An 18,084-nucleotide genomic window follows, 5' to 3' on the forward strand; every position below is an offset into this window, starting at 1 on the left:
AACGGGTACCAGAACGTGGCTTTGGGGGGAACTTTGCGAGCTTTCTACATTTGCCCCACCTTGTCACGTGCACCTGGTGAGTTTGGTTCACGTACCCCATTGGGAAGGTGCCGTTACGGCCCATTTTCGCCTTACGCGTTTTCTGCAGGAACGGGTACCAGAACGTGGCTTTGGGGGGAGCTTTGGGAGCTTTCTTCATTTGCCCCACCTTGTCACGTGCACCTGGTGAGTTTGGTTCACGTACCCCATTGGGAAGGTGCCGCTACGGCCCATTTTCGCCATGCGCGTTTTCTGCAGGAACGGGTACCAGAACGTGGCTTTGGAGGGAACTTTGGGAGCTTTCTACATTTGCCCCACATTGACACGTGCACCTGGTGAGTTTGGTTCACGTACCCCATTGGGAAGGTGCCGCTACGGCCCATTTTCGCCATGCGCGTTTTCTGCAGGAACGGGTACCAGAACGTGGCTTTGGGGGGAACTTTGGGAGCTTTCTACATTTGCCCCACCTTGTCACGTGCACCTGGTTAGTTTGGTTCACGTACCCCATTGAGAAGGTGCCGCTACGGCCCATTTTCACCATGTGCCTTTTCTGCAGGAACGGGTACCAGAACGTGGCTTTGGGGGGAACTTTGGGAGCTTTCTACATTTGCCCCACCTTGTCACGTGCACCTGGTGAGTTTGGTTCACGTACCCCATTGGGAAGGTGCCGCTACGGCCCATTTTTTCCATGCGCGTTTTCTGCAGGAACGGGTACCAGAACGTGGCTTTGGGGGGAACTTTGGGAGCTTTCTACATTTGCCCCACCTTGTCACGTGCACCTGGTGAGTTTGGTTCACGTACCCCATTGGGAAGGTGCCGTTACGGCCCATTTTCGCCAGACGCGTTTTCTGCAGGAACGGGTACCAGAACGTGGCTTCGGGGGGAACTTTGGGAGCTTTCTACATTTGCCCCACCTTGTCACGTGCACCTGGTGAGTTTGGTTCACGTACCCCATTGGGAAGGTGCCGTTACGGCCCATTTTCGCCATACCCGTTTTCTGCAGGAACGGGTACCAGAACGTGGCTTTGGGGGGAACTTTGGGAGCTTTCTACATTTGCCCCACCTTGTCACGTACACCTGGTGAGTTTGGTTCACGTACCCCATTGGGAAGGTGCCGTTACGGCCCATTTTCGCCATACGCGTTTTCTGCAGGAACGGGTACCAGAACGTGGCTTCGGGGGGAACTTTGGGAGCTTTCTACATTTGCCCCACCTTGTCACGTGCACCTGGTGACTTTGGTTCACGTACCCCATTGGGAAGGTGCCGTTACGGCCCATTTTCGCCATACGCGTTTTCTGCAGGAACGGGTACCAGAACGGGGCTTTGGAGGGAACTTTGGGAGCTTTCTACATTTGCCCCACCTTGTCACGTGCATCTGGTGAGTTTGGTTCACGTACCCCATTGGGAAGGTGCCGTTACCGCCCATTTTCGCCATACGCGTTTTCTGCAGGAACGGGTACCAGTACGTGGCTTCGGGGGGAACTTTGGGAGCTTTCTACATTTGCCCCACCTTGTCACGTGCACCTGGTGAGTTTGGTTCACGTACCCCTTTGGGAAGGTGCCGTTACGGCCCATTTTCGCCATACGCATTTTCTGCAGGAACGGGTACCAGAACGTGGCTTTGGGGGGAACTTTGGGAGCTTTCTTCATTTGCCCCACCTTGTCACGTGCACCTGGTGAGTTTGGTTCACGTACCCCATTGGGAAGGTGCCGCTACGGCCCATTTTCGCCATGCGCGTTTTCTGCAGGAACGGGTACCAGAACGTGGCTTCGGGGGGAACTTTTGGAGCTTTCTACATTTGCCCCACCTTGTCACGTGCACCTGGTGAGTTTGGTTCACGTACCCCATTGGGAAGGTGCCGTTACGGCCCATTTTCGCCATTCGCGTTTTCTGCAGGAACGGGTACCAGAACGTGGCTTCGGGGGGAACTTTGGAGCTTTCTACATTTGCCCCACCTTGTCACGTGCACCTGGTGAGTTTGGTTCACGTACCCCATTGGGAAGGTGCCGTTACGGCCCATTTTCGCCATACGCGTGTTCTGCAGGAGCGGGTACCAGAACGTGGCTTCGGGGGGAACATTGGGAGCTTTCTACATTTGGCCCACCTTGTCACGTGCACCTGGTGAGTTTGGTTCACGTACCCCATTGGGAAGGTGCGGTTACGGCCCATTTTCGCCATACGCGTTTTCTGCAGGAACGGGTACCAGAACGAGGCTTCGGGGGAAATTTTGGAGCTTTCTACATTTGCCCCACCTTGTCACGTGCACCTGGTGTGTTTGGTTCACGTACCCCATTGGGAAGGTGCCGTTACGGCCCATTTTCGCCATACGCGTTTTCTGCAGGAACGGGTACCAGAACGTGGCTTCGGGGGGAACTTTGGGAGCTTTCTACATTTGCCCCACCTTGTCACGTGCACCTGGTGAGTTTGGTTCACGTACCCCATTGGGAAGGTGGCGCTACGGCCCATTTTCGCCATACGCGTTTTCTGCAGGAACGGGTCCCAGAACGTGGCTTCGGGGGGAACTTTGGGAGCTTTCTACATTTGCCCCACCTTGTCACGTGCACCTGGTGAGTTTGGTTCACGTACCCCATTGGGAAGGTGCCGTTACGGCCCATTTTCGCCATACGCGTTTTCTGCAGGAACGGGTACCAGAACGTGGCTTCGGGGGGAACTTTGGGAGCTTTCTACATTTGCCCCACCTTGTCACGTGCACCTGGTGAGTTTGGTTCACGTACCCCATTGGGAAGGTGCCATTACGGCCCATTTTCGCCATACGCGTTTTCTGCAGGAACGGGTACCAGAACGTGGCTTCGGGGGGAACTTCTGGAGCTTTCTACATTTGCCCCACCTTGTCACGTGCACCTGGTGAGTTTGGTTCACGTACCCCATAGGGGAAGGTGCCATTACGGACCATTTTTGCCATACGCGTTTTCTGCAGGAACGGGTACCAGAACGTGGCTTCGGGGGGAACTTCTGGAGCTTTCTACATTTGCCCCACCTTGTCACGTGCATCTGGTGAGTTTGGTTCACGTACCCCATTGGGAAGGTGCCGCTACGGCCCATTTTCGCCATGCGCGTTTTCTGCAGGAACGGGTACCAGAACGTGGCTTTGGGGGGAACTTTGGGAGCTTTCTACATTTGCCCCACCTTGTCACGTGCACCTGGTGAGTTTGGTTCACGTACCCCATTGGGAAGGTGCCGCTACGGCCCATTTTTGCCATGCGCGTTTTCTGTAGGAACGGGTACCAGAACGTGGCTTTGGGGGGAACTTTGGGAGCTTTCTACATTTGCCCCACCTTGTCACGTGCACCTGGTGAGTTTGGTTCACGTACCCCATTGGGAAGGTGCCGCTACGGCCCATTTTCGCCATGCGCGTTTTCTGCAGGAACGGGTACCAGAACGTGGCTTTGGGGGGAACTTTGGGAGCTTTCCACATTTGCCCCACCTTGTCACGTGCACCTGGTGAGTTTGGTTCACGTACCCCATTGGGAAGGTGCCGCTACGGCCCATTTTCGCCATGCGCGTTTTCTTCAGGAACGGGTACCAGAACGTGGCTTTGGGGGGAACTTTGGGAGCTTTCTACATTTGCCCCACTTTGTCACGTGCACCTGGTGAGTTTGGTTCACGTACCCCATTGGGAAGGTGCCGCTACTGCCCATTTTCGCCATGCGCGTTTTCTGCAGGAACGGGTAACAGAACGTGGCTTTGGGGGGAACTTTGGGAGCTTTCTACATTTGCCCCACCTTGTCACGTGCACCTGTTGAGTTTGGTTCACGTACCCCATTGGGAAGGTGCCACTACGGCCCATTTTCGCCATGCGCCTTTTCTGCAGGAACGGGTACCAGAACGTGGCTTTGGGGGGAACTTTGCGAGCTTTCTACATTTGCCCCACCTTGTCACGTGCACCTGGTGAGTTTGGTTCACGTACCCCATTGGGAAGGTGCCGTTACGGCCCATTTTCGCCTTACGCGTTTTCTGCAGGAACGGGTACCAGAACGTGGCTTTGGGGGGAGCTTTGGGAGCTTTCTTCATTTGCCCCACCTTGTCACGTGCACCTGGTGAGTTTGGTTCACGTACCCCATTGGGAAGGTGCCGCTACGGCCCATTTTCGCCATGCGCGTTTTCTGCAGGAACGGGTACCAGAACGTGGCTTTGGAGGGAACTTTGGGAGCTTTCTACATTTGCCCCACATTGACACGTGCACCTGGTGAGTTTGGTTCACGTACCCCATTGGGAAGGTGCCGCTACGGCCCATTTTCGCCATGCGCGTTTTCTGCAGGAACGGGTACCAGAACGTGGCTTTGGGGGGAACTTTGGGAGCTTTCTACATTTGCCCCACCTTGTCACGTGCACCTGGTTAGTTTGGTTCACGTACCCCATTGAGAAGGTGCCGCTACGGCCCATTTTCACCATGTGCCTTTTCTGCAGGAACGGGTACCAGAACGTGGCTTTGGGGGGAACTTTGGGAGCTTTCTACATTTGCCCCACCTTGTCACGTGCACCTGGTGAGTTTGGTTCACGTACCCCATTGGGAAGGTGCCGCTACGGCCCATTTTTTCCATGCGCGTTTTCTGCAGGAACGGGTACCAGAACGTGGCTTTGGGGGGAACTTTGGGAGCTTTCTACATTTGCCCCACCTTGTCACGTGCACCTGGTGAGTTTGGTTCACGTACCCCATTGGGAAGGTGCCGTTACGGCCCATTTTCGCCAGACGCGTTTTCTGCAGGAACGGGTACCAGAACGTGGCTTCGGGGGGAACTTTGGGAGCTTTCTACATTTGCCCCACCTTGTCACGTGCACCTGGTGAGTTTGGTTCACGTACCCCATTGGGAAGGTGCCGTTACGGCCCATTTTCGCCATACCCGTTTTCTGCAGGAACGGGTACCAGAACGTGGCTTTGGGGGGAACTTTGGGAGCTTTCTACATTTGCCCCACCTTGTCACGTGCACCTGGTGAGTTTGGTTCACGTACCCCATTGGGAAGGTGCCGTTACGGCCCATTTTCGCCATACGCGTTTTCTGCAGGAACGGGTACCAGAACGTGGCTTCGGGGGGAACTTTGGGAGCTTTCTACATTTGCCCCACCTTGTCACGTGCACCTGGTGACTTTGGTTCACGTACCCCATTGGGAAGGTGCCGTTACGGCCCATTTTCGCCATACGCGTTTTCTGCAGGAACGGGTACCAGAACGGGGCTTTGGAGGGAACTTTGGGAGCTTTCTACATTTGCCCCACCTTGTCACGTGCACCTGGTGAGTTTGGTTCACGTACCCCTTTGGGAAGGTGCCGTTACGGCCCATTTTCGCCATACGCATTTTCTGCAGGAACGGGTACCAGAACGTGGCTTTGGGGGGAACTTTGGGAGCTTTCTTCATTTGCCCCACCTTGTCACGTGCACCTGGTGAGTTTGGTTCACGTACCCCATTGGGAAGGTGCCGCTACGGCCCATTTTCGCCATGCGCGTTTTCTGCAGGAACGGGTACCAGAACGTGGCTTCGGGGGGAACTTTTGGAGCTTTCTACATTTGCCCCACCTTGTCACGTGCACCTGGTGAGTTTGGTTCACGTACCCCATTGGGAAGGTGCCGTTTCGGCCCATTTTCGCCATTCGCGTTTTCTGCAGGAACGGGTACCAGAACGTGGCTTCGGGGGGAACTTTGGAGCTTTCTACATTTGCCCCACCTTGTCACGTGCACCTGGTGAGTTTGGTTCACGTACCCCATTGGGAAGGTGCCGTTACGGCCCATTTTCGCCATACGCGTGTTCTGCAGGAGCGGGTACCAGAACGTGGCTTCGGGGGGAACATTGGGAGCTTTCTACATTTGGCCCACCTTGTCACGTGCACCTGGTGAGTTTGGTTCACGTACCCCATTGGGAAGGTGCGGTTACGGCCCATTTTCGCCATACGCGTTTTCTGCAGGAACGGGTACCAGAACGAGGCTTCGGGGGAAATTTTGGAGCTTTCTACATTTGCCCCACCTTGTCACGTGCACCTGGTGTGTTTGGTTCACGTACCCCATTGGGAAGGTGCCGTTACGGCCCATTTTCGCCATACGCGTTTTCTGCAGGAACGGGTACCAGAACGTGGCTTCGGGGGGAACTTTGGGAGCTTTCTACATTTGCCCCACCTTGTCACGTGCACCTGGTGAGTTTGGTTCACGTACCCCATTGGGAAGGTGGCGCTACGGCCCATTTTCGCCATACGCGTTTTCTGCAGGAACGGGTCCCAGAACGTGGCTTCGGGGGGAACTTTGGGAGCTTTCTACATTTGCCCCACCTTGTCACGTGCACCTGGTGAGTTTGGTTCACGTACCCCATTGGGAAGGTGCCGTTACGGCCCATTTTCGCCATACGCGTTTTCTGCAGGAACGGGTACCAGAACGTGGCTTCGGGGGGAACTTTGGGAGCTTTCTACATTTGCCCCACCTTGTCACGTGCACCTGGTGAGTTTGGTTCACGTACCCCATTGGGAAGGTGCCATTACGGCCCATTTTCGCCATACGCGTTTTCTGCAGGAACGGGTACCAGAACGTGGCTTCGGGGGGAACTTCTGGAGCTTTCTACATTTGCCCCACCTTGTCACGTGCACCTGGTGAGTTTGGTTCACGTACCCCATAGGGGAAGGTGCCATTACGGCCCATTTTTGCCATACGCGTTTTCTGCAGGAACGGGTACCAGAACGTGGCTTCGGGGGGAACTTCTGGAGCTTTCTACATTTGCCCCACCTTGTCACGTGCATCTGGTGAGTTTGGTTCACGTACCCCATTGGGAAGGTGCCGCTACGGCCCATTTTCGCCATGCGCGTTTTCTGCAGGAACGGGTACCAGAACGTGGCTTTGGGGGGAACTTTGGGAGCTTTCTACATTTGCCCCACCTTGTCACGTGCACCTGGTGAGTTTGGTTCACGTACCCCATTGGGAAGGTGCCGTTATGGCCCATTTTCGCCATACGCGTTTTCTGCAGGAACGGGTACCAGAACGTGGCTTCGGGGGGAACTTTGGGAGCTTTCTACATTTGCCCCACCTTGTCACGTGCACCTGGTGAGTTTGGTTCACCTACCCCATTGGGAAGGTGCCGTTACAGCCCATTTTCGCCATACGCGTTTTCTGCAGGAACGGGTACCAGAACGTGGCTTTGGGGGGAACTTTGGGAGCTTTCTACATTTGCCCCACCTTGTCACGTGCACCTGGTGAGTTTGGTTCACGTACCCCATTGGGAAGGTGCCATTACGGCCCATTTTCGCCATACGCGTTTTCTGCAGGAACGGGTACCAGAACGTGGCTTCGGGGGGAACTTTGGGAGCTTTCTACATTTGCCCCACCTTGTCACGTGCACCTGGTGAGTTTGGTTCACGTACCCCATTGGGAAGGTGCCGTTACGGCCCATTTTCGCCATACGCGTTTTCTGCAGGAACGGGTACCAGAACGTGGCTTTGGGGGGAACTTTGCGAGCTTTCTACATTTGCCCCACCTTGTCACGTGCACCTGGTGAGTTTGGTTCACGTACCCCATTGGGAAGGTGCCGTTACGGCCCATTTTCGCCTTACGCGTTTTCTGCAGGAACGGGTACCAGAACGTGGCTTTGGGGGGAGCTTTGGGAGCTTTCTTCATTTGCCCCACCTTGTCACGTGCACCTGGTGAGTTTGGTTCACGTACCCCATTGGGAAGGTGCCGCTACGGCCCATTTTCGCCATGCGCGTTTTCTGCAGGAACGGGTACCAGAACGTGGCTTTGGAGGGAACTTTGGGAGCTTTCTACATTTGCCCCACATTGACACGTGCACCTGGTGAGTTTGGTTCACGTACCCCATTGGGAAGGTGCCGCTACGGCCCATTTTCGCCATGCGCGTTTTCTGCAGGAACGGGTACCAGAACGTGGCTTTGGGGGGAACTTTGGGAGCTTTCTACATTTGCCCCACCTTGTCACGTGCACCTGGTTAGTTTGGTTCACGTACCCCATTGAGAAGGTGCCGCTACGGCCCATTTTCACCATGTGCCTTTTCTGCAGGAACGGGTACCAGAACGTGGCTTTGGGGGGAACTTTGGGAGCTTTCTACATTTGCCCCACCTTGTCACGTGCACCTGGTGAGTTTGGTTCACGTACCCCATTGGGAAGGTGCCGCTACGGCCCATTTTTTCCATGCGCGTTTTCTGCAGGAACGGGTACCAGAACGTGGCTTTGGGGGGAACTTTGGGAGCTTTCTACATTTGCCCCACCTTGTCACGTGCACCTGGTGAGTTTGGTTCACGTACCCCATTGGGAAGGTGCCGTTACGGCCCATTTTCGCCAGACGCGTTTTCTGCAGGAACGGGTACCAGAACGTGGCTTCGGGGGGAACTTTGGGAGCTTTCTACATTTGCCCCACCTTGTCACGTGCACCTGGTGAGTTTGGTTCACGTACCCCATTGGGAAGGTGCCGTTACGGCCCATTTTCGCCATACCCGTTTTCTGCAGGAACGGGTACCAGAACGTGGCTTTGGGGGGAACTTTGGGAGCTTTCTACATTTGCCCCACCTTGTCACGTGCACCTGGTGAGTTTGGTTCACGTACCCCATTGGGAAGGTGCCGTTACGGCCCATTTTCGCCATACGCGTTTTCTGCAGGAACGGGTACCAGAACGTGGCTTCGGGGGGAACTTTGGGAGCTTTCTACATTTGCCCCACCTTGTCACGTGCACCTGGTGACTTTGGTTCACGTACCCCATTGGGAAGGTGCCGTTACGGCCCATTTTCGCCATACGCGTTTTCTGCAGGAACGGGTACCAGAACGGGGCTTTGGAGGGAACTTTGGGAGCTTTCTACATTTGCCCCACCTTGTCACGTGCACCTGGTGAGTTTGGTTCACGTACCCCTTTGGGAAGGTGCCGTTACGGCCCATTTTCGCCATACGCATTTTCTGCAGGAACGGGTACCAGAACGTGGCTTTGGGGGGAACTTTGGGAGCTTTCTTCATTTGCCCCACCTTGTCACGTGCACCTGGTGAGTTTGGTTCACGTACCCCATTGGGAAGGTGCCGCTACGGCCCATTTTCGCCATGCGCGTTTTCTGCAGGAACGGGTACCAGAACGTGGCTTCGGGGGGAACTTTTGGAGCTTTCTACATTTGCCCCACCTTGTCACGTGCACCTGGTGAGTTTGGTTCACGTACCCCATTGGGAAGGTGCCGTTTCGGCCCATTTTCGCCATTCGCGTTTTCTGCAGGAACGGGTACCAGAACGTGGCTTCGGGGGGAACTTTGGAGCTTTCTACATTTGCCCCACCTTGTCACGTGCACCTGGTGAGTTTGGTTCACGTACCCCATTGGGAAGGTGCCGTTACGGCCCATTTTCGCCATACGCGTGTTCTGCAGGAGCGGGTACCAGAACGTGGCTTCGGGGGGAACATTGGGAGCTTTCTACATTTGGCCCACCTTGTCACGTGCACCTGGTGAGTTTGGTTCACGTACCCCATTGGGAAGGTGCGGTTACGGCCCATTTTCGCCATACGCGTTTTCTGCAGGAACGGGTACCAGAACGAGGCTTCGGGGGAAATTTTGGAGCTTTCTACATTTGCCCCACCTTGTCACGTGCACCTGGTGTGTTTGGTTCACGTACCCCATTGGGAAGGTGCCGTTACGGCCCATTTTCGCCATACGCGTTTTCTGCAGGAACGGGTACCAGAACGTGGCTTCGGGGGGAACTTTGGGAGCTTTCTACATTTGCCCCACCTTGTCACGTGCACCTGGTGAGTTTGGTTCACGTACCCCATTGGGAAGGTGGCGCTACGGCCCATTTTCGCCATACGCGTTTTCTGCAGGAACGGGTCCCAGAACGTGGCTTCGGGGGGAACTTTGGGAGCTTTCTACATTTGCCCCACCTTGTCACGTGCACCTGGTGAGTTTGGTTCACGTACCCCATTGGGAAGGTGCCGTTACGGCCCATTTTCGCCATACGCGTTTTCTGCAGGAACGGGTACCAGAACGTGGCTTCGGGGGGAACTTTGGGAGCTTTCTACATTTGCCCCACCTTGTCACGTGCACCTGGTGAGTTTGGTTCACGTACCCCATTGGGAAGGTGCCATTACGGCCCATTTTCGCCATACGCGTTTTCTGCAGGAACGGGTACCAGAACGTGGCTTCGGGGGGAACTTCTGGAGCTTTCTACATTTGCCCCACCTTGTCACGTGCACCTGGTGAGTTTGGTTCACGTACCCCATAGGGGAAGGTGCCATTACGGCCCATTTTTGCCATACGCGTTTTCTGCAGGAACGGGTACCAGAACGTGGCTTCGGGGGGAACTTCTGGAGCTTTCTACATTTGCCCCACCTTGTCACGTGCATCTGGTGAGTTTGGTTCACGTACCCCATTGGGAAGGTGCCGCTACGGCCCATTTTCGCCATGCGCGTTTTCTGCAGGAACGGGTACCAGAACGTGGCTTTGGGGGGAACTTTGGGAGCTTTCTACATTTGCCCCACCTTGTCACGTGCACCTGGTGAGTTTGGTTCACGTACCCCATTGGGAAGGTGCCGTTATGGCCCATTTTCGCCATACGCGTTTTCTGCAGGAACGGGTACCAGAACGTGGCTTCGGGGGGAACTTTGGGAGCTTTCTACATTTGCCCCACCTTGTCACGTGCACCTGGTGAGTTTGGTTCACCTACCCCATTGGGAAGGTGCCGTTACAGCCCATTTTCGCCATACGCGTTTTCTGCAGGAACGGGTACCAGAACGTGGCTTTGGGGGGAACTTTGGGAGCTTTCTACATTTGCCCCACCTTGTCACGTGCACCTGGTGAGTTTGGTTCACGTACCCCATTGGGAAGGTGCCGTTACGGCCCATTTTCGCCATACGCGTTTTCTGCAGGAACGGGTACCAGAACGTGGCTTCGGGGGGAACTTTGGGAGCTTTCTACATTTGCCCCACCTTGTCACGTGCACCTGGTGAGTTTGGTTCACGTACCCCATTGGGAAGGTGCCGTTACGGCCCATTTTCGCCATACGCGTTTTCTGCAGGAACGGGTACCAGAACGTGGGTTTGGGGGGAACTTTGGGAGCTTTCTACATTTGCCCCACCTTGTCACGTGCACCTGGTGAGTTTGGTTCACATTCCCCATTGGGAAGGTGCCGTTACGGCCCATTTTCGCCATACGCGTTTTCTGCAGGAACGGGTACCAGAACGTGGCTTCGGGGGGAACTTTGGGAGCTTTCTACATTTGCCCCACCTTGTCACGTGCACCTGGTGAGTTTGGTTCACGTACCCCATTGGGAAGGTGCCGTTACGGCCCATTTTCGCCAGACGCGTTTTCTGCAGGAACGGGTACCAGAACGTGGCTTTGGGGGGAACTTTGGGAGCTTTCTACATTTGCCCCACCTTGTCACGTGCACCTGGTGAGTTTGGTTCACGTACCCCATTGGGAAGGTGCCGTTATGGCCCATTTTCGCCATACGCGTTTTCTGCAGGAACGGGTACCAGAACGTGGCTTTGGGGGGAACTTTGGGAGCTTTCTACATTTGCCCCACCTTGTCACGTGCACCTGGTGAGTTTGGTTCACGTACCCCATTGGGAAGGTGCCGTTACGGCCCATTTTCGCCATACGCGTTTTCTGCAGGAACGGGTACCAGAACGTGGCTTCGGGGGGAACTTCGGGAGCTTTCTACATTTGCCCCACCTTGTCACGTGCATCTGGTGAGTTTGGTTCACGTACCCCATTGGGAAGGTGCCGCTACGGCCCATTTTCGCCATACGCGTTTTCTGCAGGAACGGGTACCAGAACGTGGCTTTGGGGGGAACTTTGGGAGCTTTCTACATTTGCCCCACCTTGTCACGTGCACCTGGTGAGTTTGGTTCACGTACCCCATTGGGAAGGTGCCGTTACAGCCCATTTTCGCCATACGCGTTTTCTGCAGGAACGGGTACCAGAACGTGGCTTCGGGGGGAACTTTGGGAGCTTTCTACATTTGCCCCACCTTGTCACGTGCACCTGGTGAGTTTCGTTCACGTACCCCATTGGGAAGGTGACGTTACGGCCCATTTTCGCCATACGCGTTTTCTGCAGGAACGGGTACCAGAACGTGGCTTTGGGGGGAACTTTGGGAGCTTTCTACATTTGCCCCACCTTGTCACGTGCACCTGGTGAGTTTGGTTCACGTACCCCATTGGGAAGGTGCCGTTACGGCCCATTTTCGCCATACGCGTTTTCTGCAGGAACGGGTACCAGAACGTGGCTTCGGGGGGAACTTCTGGAGCTTTCTACATTTGCCCCACCTTGTCACGTGCATCTGGTGAGTTTGGTTCACGTACCCCATTGGGAAGGTGCCGCTACGGCCCATTTTCGCCATGCGCGTTTTCTGCAGGAACGGGTACCAGAACGTGGCTTTGGGGGGAACTTTGGGAGCTTTCTACATTTGCCCCACCTTGTCACGTGCACCTGGTGAGTTTGGTTCACGTACCCCATTTGGAAGTTGCCGTTATGGCACATTTTCGCCATACGCGTTTTCTGCAGGAACGGGTACCAGAACGTGGCTTCGGGGGGAACTTTGGGAGCTTTCTTCATTTGCCCCACCTTGTCACGTGCACCTGGTGAGTTTGGTTCACGTACCCCATTGGGAAGGTGCCGTTACAGCCCATTTTCGCCATACGCGTTTTCTGCAGGAACGGGTACCAGAACGTGGCTTCGGGGGGAACTTTGGGAGCTTTCTACATTTGCCCCACCTTGTCACGTGCACCTGGTGAGTTTGGTTCACGTACCCCATTTGGAAGTTGCCGTTATGGCCCATTTTCGCCATACGCGTTTTCTGCAGGAACAGGTACCAGAACGTGGCTTCGGGGGGAACTTTGGGAGCTTTCTACATTTGCCCCACCTTGTCACGTGCACCTGGTGAGTTTGGTTCACGTACCCCATTGGGAAGGTGCCGTTACAGCCCATTTTCGCCATACGCGTTTTCTGCAGGAACGGGTACCAGAACGTGGCTTCGGGGGGAACTTTGGGAGCTTTCTACATTTGCCCCACCTTGTCACGTGCACCTGGTGAGTTTGGTTCACGTACCCCATTGGGAAGGTGCCGTTACGGCCCATTTTCGCCATACGCGTTTTCTGCAGGAACGGGTACCAGAACGTGGCTTCGGGGGGAACGTTGGGAGCTTTCTACATTTGCCCCACCTTGTCACATGCACCTGGTGAGTTTGGTTCACGTACCCCATTGGGAAGGTGCCGTTACAGCCCATTTTCGCCATACGCGTTTTCTGCAGGAACGGGTACCAGAACGTGGCTTCGGGGGGAACTTTGGGAGCTTTCTACATTTGCCCCACCTTGTCACGTGCATCTGGTGAGTTTGGTTCACGTACCCCATTGGGAAGGTGCCGCTACGGCCCATTTTCGCCATGCGCGTTTTCTGCAGGAACGGGTACCAGAACGTGGCTTTGGGGGGAACTTTGGGAGCTTTCTACATTTGCCCCACCTTGTCACGTGCACCTGGTGAGTTTGGTTCACGTACCCCATTGGGAAGGTGCCGTTACGGCCCATTTTCGCCATACGCGTTTTCTGCAGGAACGGGTACCAGAACGTGGCTTCGGGGTGAACTTTGGGAGCTTTCTACATTTGCCGCACCTTGTCATGTGCACCTGGTGAGTTTGGTTCACGTACCCCATTGGGAAGGTGCCGTTACGGCCCATTTTCGCCATACGCGTTTTCTGCAGGAACGGGTACCAGAACGTGGCTTTGGGGGGAACTTTGGGAGCTTTCTACATTTGCCCCACCTTGTCACGTGCACCTGGTGAGTTTGGTTCACGTACCCCATTGGGAAGGTGCCGTTACGGCCCATTTTCGCCATACGCGTTTTCTGCAGGAACGGGTACCAGAACGTGGCTTTGGGGGGAACTTTGGGAGCTTTCTACATTTGCCCCACCTTGTCACGTGCACCTGGTGAGTTTGGTTCACGTACCCCATTGGGAAGGTGCCGTTACGGCCCATTTTCGCCATACGCGTTTTCTGCAGGAACGGGTACCAGAATGTTGCTTCGGGGGGAACTTTGGGAACTTTCTACATTTGCCCCACCTTGTCACGTGCACCTGGTGAGTTTGGTTCACGTACCCCATTGGGAAGGTGCCGTTACGGCCCATTTTCGCCATACGCGTTTTCTGCAGGAACGGGTACCAAAACGTGGCTTCGGGGGGAACTTTGGGAGCTTTCTACATTTGCCCCACCTTGTCACGTGCACCTGGTGAGTTTGGTTCACGTACCCCATTGGGAAGGTGCCGTTACAGCCCATTTTCGTCATACGCGTTTTCTGCAGGAACGGGTACCAGAATGTTGCTTTGGGGGGAACTTTGGGAGCTTTCTACATTTGCCCCACCTTGTCACGTGCACCTGGTGAGTTTGGTTCACGTACCCCATTGGGAAGGTGCCGTTACGGCCCATTTTCGCCATACGCGTTTTCTGCAGGAACGGGTACCAGAACGTGGCTTCGGGGGGAACTTTGGGAGCTTTCTACATTTGCCCCACCTTGTCACGTGCACCTGGTGAGTTTGGTTCACGTACCCCATTGGGAAGGTGCCGTTACGGCCCATTTTCGCCATACGCGTTTTCTGCAGGAACGGGTACCAGAACGTGGCTTCGGGGGGAACTTTGGGAGCTTTCTACATTTGCCCCACCTTGTCACGTGCACCTGGTGAGTTTGGTTCACGTACCCCATTAAGAAGGTGCCGTTACGGCCCATTTTCGCCATACGCGTTTTCTGCAGGAACGGGTACCAGAACATGGCTTCGGGGGGAACTTTGGGAGCTTTCTACATTTGTCCCACCTTGTCACGTGTACCTGGTGAGTTTGGTTCACGTACCCCATTGGGAAGGTGCCGTTACGGCCCATTTTCGCCATACCTGTTTTCTGCAGAAACGGGTACCAGAACGTGGCTTCGGGGGGAACTTTGGGAGCTTTCTACATTTGCCCCACCTTGTCACGTGCACCTGGTGAGTTTGGTTCACGTACCCCATTGGGAAGGTGCCGTTACGGCCCATTTTCGCCATACGCGTTTTCTGCAGGAACGGGTACCAGAACGTGGCTTGGGGGGGAACTTTGGGAGCTTTCTACATTTGCCCCACCTTGTCACGTACACCTGGTGAATTTGGTTCACGTACCACATTGGGAAGGTGCCGTTACGGCCCATTTTCGCCATACGCGTTTTCTGCAGGAACGGGTACCAGAGCGTGGCTTGGGGGGGAACTTTGGGAGCTTTCTACATTTGCCCCACCTTGTCACGTGCACCTGGTGAGTTTGGTTCACGTACCCCATTGGGAAGGTGCCGTTACGGCCCATTTTCGCCATACGCGTTTTCTGCAGGAACGGGTACCAGAACGTGGCTTCGGGGGGAACTTTGGGAGCTTTCTACATTTGCCCCACCTTGTCACGTGCACCTGGTGAGTTTGGTTCATGTACCCCATTGGGAAGGTGCCGTTACGGCCCATTTTCGCCATACGCGTTTTCTGCAGGAACGGGTACCAGAACGTGGCTTCGGGGGGAACTTTGGGAGCTTTCTACATTTGACCCACCTTGTCACGTGCACCTGGTGAGTTTGGTTCACGTACCCCATTGGGAAGGTGCCGTTACGGCCCATTTTCGCCATACACGTTTTCTGCAGGAACGGGTACCAGAACGTGGCGTCGGGGGGAACTTTGGGAGCTTTCTACATTTACCCCACCTTGTCACGTGCACCTGGTGAGTTTGGTTCACGTACCCCATTGGGAAGGTGCCATTTCGGCCCATTTTCGCCATACGCGTTTTCTGCAGGAACGGGTACCAGAACGTGGCTTCGGGGGGAACTTCTAGAGCTTTCTACATTTGCCCCACCTTGTCACGTGCACCTGGTGAGTTTGGTTCACGTACCCCATTGGGAAGGTGCCATTACGGCCCATTTTTGCCATACGCGTTTTCTGCAGGAACGGGTACCAGAACGTGGCTTTGGGGGGACCTTTTGGAGCTTTCTACATTTGCCCCACCTTGTCACGTGCATCTGGTGAGTTTGGTTCACGTACCCCATTGGGAAGGTGCCGTTACGGCCCATTTTCGCCATACTCGTTTTCTGCAGGAACGGGTACCAGAACGTGGCTTTGGGGGAACTTTTGGAGCTTTCTACATTTGCCCCACCTTGTCACGTGCATCTGGTGAGTTTGGTTCACGTACCCCATTGGGAAGGTGCCGTTACGGCCCATTTTCGCCATACGCGTTTTCTGCAGGAACGGGTACCAGAACGTGGCTTCGGGGGGAACTTTGGGAGCTTTCTACATTTGCCCCACCTTGTCACGTGCATCTGGTGAGTTTGGTTCACGTACCCCATTGGGAAGGTGCCGCTACGGTCCATTTTCGCCATGCGCGTTTTCTGCAGGAACGGGTACCAGAACGTGGCTTTGGGGGGAACTTTGGGAGCTTTCTACATTTGCCCCACCTTGTCACGTGCACCTGGTGAGTTTGGTTCACGTACCCCATTGGGAAGGTGCCGTTATGGCCCATTTTCGCCATACGCGTTTTCTGCAGGAACGGGTACCAGAACGTGGCTTTGGGGGGAGCTTTTGGAGCTTTCTACATTTGCCCCACCTTGTCACGTGCATCTGGTGAGTTTGGTTCACGTACCCCATTGGGAAGGTGCCGTTACGGCCCATTTTCGCCATACGCGTTTTCTGCAGGAACGGGTACCAGAACGTGGCTTTGGGGGGAGCTTTTGGAGCTTTCTACATTTGCCCCACCTTGTCACGTGCATCTGGTGAGTTTGGTTCACGTACCCCATTGGGAAGGTGCCGTTACGGCCCATTTTCGCCATACACGTTTTCTGCAGGAACGGGTACCAGAACGTGGCTTTGGGGGGAGCTTTTAGAGCTTTCTACATTTGCCCCACCTTGTCATGTGCATCTGGTGAGTTTGGTTCACGTACCCCATTGGGAAGGTGCCGTTACGGCCCATTTTCGCCATTCGCGTTTTCTGCAGGAACGGGTACCAGAACGTGGCTTTGGGGGGAGCTTTTGGAGCTATCTACATTTGCCCAACCTTGTCACGTGCATCTGGTGAGTTTGGTTCACGTACCCCATTGTGAAGGTGCCGCTACGGCCCATTTTCGCCATACGCGTTTTCTGAAGGAACGGGTACCAGAACGCGGCTTTGGGGGGAGCTTTTGGAGCTTTCTACATTTGCCCCACCTTGTCACGTGCATCTGGTGAGTTTGGTTCACGTACTCCATTGGGAAGGTGCCGTTACGGCCCATTTTCGCCATACGCTTTTTCTGCAGGAACGGGTACCAGAACGTGGCTTTGGGTGGAACTTTTGGAGCTTTCTACTTTTGCCCCAACTTGTCACGTGCATCTGGTGAGTTTGGTTCACGTACCCCATTGGGAAGGTGCCGTTACGGCCCATTTTCTCCAAACGCGTTTTCTGCAGGATCGGGTACCAGAACGTGGCTTTGGGGGGAGCTTTTGGAGCTTTCTACATTTGCCCCACCTTGTCACGTGCATCTGGTGAGTTTGGTTCACGTACCCCATTGGGAAGGTGCCGTTACGTCCCATTTTCGCCATACGCGTTTTCTGCAGGAACGGGTACCAGAACGTGGCTTTGGGTGGAATTTTTGGAACTTTCTACATTTGCCGCACCTTGTCACGTGCATCTGGTGAGTTTGGTTCACGTACCCCATTGGGAAGGTGCCGTTACGGCCCATTTTCGCCATACGCGTTTTCTGCAGGAACGGGTACCAGAACGTGGCTTTGGGGGGAACTTTGGGAGCTTTCTACATTTGCCCCATCTTGTCACGTGCATCTGGTGAGTTTGGTTCACGTACCCCATTGGGAAGGTGCCGTTACGGCCCATTTTCGCCATACGCGTTTTCTGCAGGAACGGGTACCGGAACGTGGCTTTGGGGGGAGCTTTTGGAGCTTTCTACATTTGCCCCACCTTGTCACGTGCATCTGGTGAGTTTGGTTCACGTACCCCATTGGGAAGGGGCCGCTACGGCCCATTTTCGCCATACGCGTTTTCTGCAGGAACGGGTACCAGAACGTGGCTTTGGGGGGAGCTTTTAGAGCTTTCTACATTTGCCCCAC

Source organism: Elgaria multicarinata, chromosome 22 (assembly GCF_023053635.1).
Source record: "Elgaria multicarinata webbii isolate HBS135686 ecotype San Diego chromosome 22, rElgMul1.1.pri, whole genome shotgun sequence".
Lineage (NCBI taxonomy): Eukaryota > Metazoa > Chordata > Lepidosauria > Squamata > Anguidae > Elgaria > Elgaria multicarinata.